Source organism: Macrobrachium rosenbergii, chromosome 20 (assembly GCF_040412425.1).
Source record: "Macrobrachium rosenbergii isolate ZJJX-2024 chromosome 20, ASM4041242v1, whole genome shotgun sequence".
Taxonomy (NCBI): domain Eukaryota; kingdom Metazoa; phylum Arthropoda; class Malacostraca; order Decapoda; family Palaemonidae; genus Macrobrachium; species Macrobrachium rosenbergii.
Genome location: NC_089760.1, coordinates 29,285,001 through 29,287,720, shown reverse-complemented (window position 1 = coordinate 29,287,720; position 2,720 = coordinate 29,285,001). Strand labels below are relative to the sequence as shown.

The 2,720-nt window shown below is 32.2% G+C and overlaps 1 long non-coding RNA gene across 1 annotated transcript in view; it reads left to right on the top strand.

Moving 5' to 3' along the window:
- The first annotated feature begins 999 nt into the window (after positions 1-999).
- The window catches only part of LOC136848940 (uncharacterized), a 1,807-nt gene continuing 86 nt past the window's right edge, over positions 1,000-2,720 (top strand). Inside the window, exons 1-3 of the long non-coding RNA XR_010856184.1 lie at positions 1,000-1,442; positions 2,254-2,292; positions 2,522-2,720. The exon at positions 2,522-2,720 is cut by the window's right edge and continues 86 nt beyond it. This is a non-coding gene — a long non-coding RNA (uncharacterized lncRNA). The remainder of the gene's footprint in view (positions 1,443-2,253; positions 2,293-2,521) is intronic.

Here is a 2,720-nt window from a genome sequence, read left to right as displayed (position 1 = left end):
TCGGAACCAAGTCCTTTTCTAGGCACTTCTGTGCATGTCCTCGATTCCTGGACCAAAGCACCTTCCTGCGGCTAAGTAACCACGTGTGCTCTCGATTGCAGATAAGAGTTAGCCTGCTGTGGACCTGTTATCATTTTGTGTGCATAACCACTGTTTCCTCTCCCCTGTGATGCACTTTGAAGCGGGCCCCCTTTGAGTTTCTTCAGAGAATTAACCATTTGTTTGTAAATCTTACTATACGACAGGACTACGTCTCCTTGTCCTTATTTATGCTTCCATTCTTCTGATATGTGTTTTTCTAATTTAAATACAATTAATTAAGTGAAACCTAAATGTTTACCTAATAACTTCCCCCTTCTGAAGAAGGTCCTCAGCCAAACTCCTTTTGTATATGGTATTAACTGAGCCGATTATTAGAGTTAGATTTTGCCTGCCCAAGGTAAGTTTCCAGAGCCTTCAGCTACAACCATTTCAATATATCTACATATATATACAAATACATACACACATACATACATATTTATATATATATATATATATATATATATATATATATATATATATATATATATATATATATATATATATATATATATATATCAATATATATATATATATCAAATTCACTTTCACATTCAAATAACTTACAACCAAGGGGAATTACACACACACACACACACATATATATATATATATATATATATATATATATATATATATATATATATATATATATATATATATATATATATATATATATATATATATATATATGTAAACATATACTCTAACCGAATTGTACTTTGTTTATTAACTTTCTGTAATCATTTTGCCTCTGTTGTTGTTTTTTCTTTTATCCTTTCCATTTTCTCTCCACGAAGAGGGAGGGGCTAATGGTTTTTGGGGCTGAACTACCATAACACCTGTTCTCTTCAATCTTATGTAGGTGTAAAAGCAGCGGAGCTTAAATACTCAGTTCTACCAATACTCCGTCAGAAGACAAGCATTAGCAAGCCACTGAAGACGCGTCTCTCTCGTGTGGACCCTCAAGAGCTGGTGTCCAGAAGTTTCAACGACTCGGTGACTCCATCATGAAACAGAGCAACGTTGATGTCACTTTCCAAAAGGGCTCCGAGAAAGTAGCTCTTATTTGGTAATGGCTCTCAAGAGTCGGAACCCAGTTCATTTCAGCTGCTTCGTCATGATGCAGTAAACCAGGCGAAGCTATCTTGCAGTATCTGTCAGTGTCTCTCAAGAGACAAGAATCCCACCAACTGCCACAGAGCGTCCTTTACAAGCGGTATTCTACACCTAACAGCTTCTCCCCAAGGCAACTGAATTCCATCACTGGTTACCAACCACAAAATAATTCTATTACCTTTTGACTCTATCTCTACACCTTTGTACGAAAACGTAAGCGTAAGTAGTCCACGGTGAAAAAGGTAAGGAATATATTTGTTCTATACTTAATTCATGTTCACTGAGCAGAAAGGTTTGTTATACATCAAACCTCTCTGAGATTTTCGTTTGAACTTTGCGCTTTAGAGCGAAAGGAATTAATATCTAGTACTATCATTCAGGCAGGATTCATTTTTGTATTATTCTTCTCTTCATAAGACAGATGTGCATTTTGTGCCCTAAGAAAATTAGTGATAAACTAGAAATATTTCGCCTTAAGATCATGGAAGATGTCTTGGATTTTCTGTAAGAAATTGTGTTTCTAATAATATATATATATATATATATATATATATATATATATATATATATATATATATATATATATATATATATATATATATATATACAGTATATATATGTATTATATATATTATATATAAAATATATATATATATATATATATATATATATATATATATATATATATATATATATATATATATATATATATATATACATATATATATATACTTATATATATACATATATATATATATACATGTATATATAAATATATATATATATATATATATATATATATATTATATATATATATATATGTAAATATATCATACATGCATATATATATACACATGTATTATATAAATATATGTGTATATATATGTATATATATACATATATACATATATATGCATTTCTCTCACGTTTGAAATTTGATTTGCTTAGTGTTCTGGCTTTCCCGCTTTTGCTAAATTTGCTTTCTGATTATTGTTGACATATATATTTAGTACGAAGACTTATCGGTCCCTTTTTCTTTTCTGTTCGCCACAGGAGGAGGAGGGAAACCAGAAGCACCTAACTCCGATCAGGGTAAGAGATTAAGGGTTTTCGTTCCATGAAATAACAGGCAGGAAATCTAGTTCCAGTTTCTTCGGTTCAAGTTCCTCAAGTCTGGAAAGTGTTTGAAACAAAACAAAACGAAGAAAAGGAGAAAATTTCGCATTTATTTCATAAAACTAAGCTTTGTCTTAACGATGAAAAAGATAATAATATAAGTAATAGTAGTAGTTGGCTTACTAACAATACCTTGTTTATTTAGATCCTTGTATGTGCGTGATGGCCCTGAAAGAACAAGCACTCAAACTGGATGAAGGGTTGGGTTCCCTCATCAATGCCCTCGAGAGCCTGGAGGAAGCAGGTTCAGCTAACAACGATACGGGACTTGCAAGAATGTCATCACCTGCGTTGCCTGTCGTCGAATCCCTTAAGGGTGACGTAAACAAAACGGTCAGAGCCAT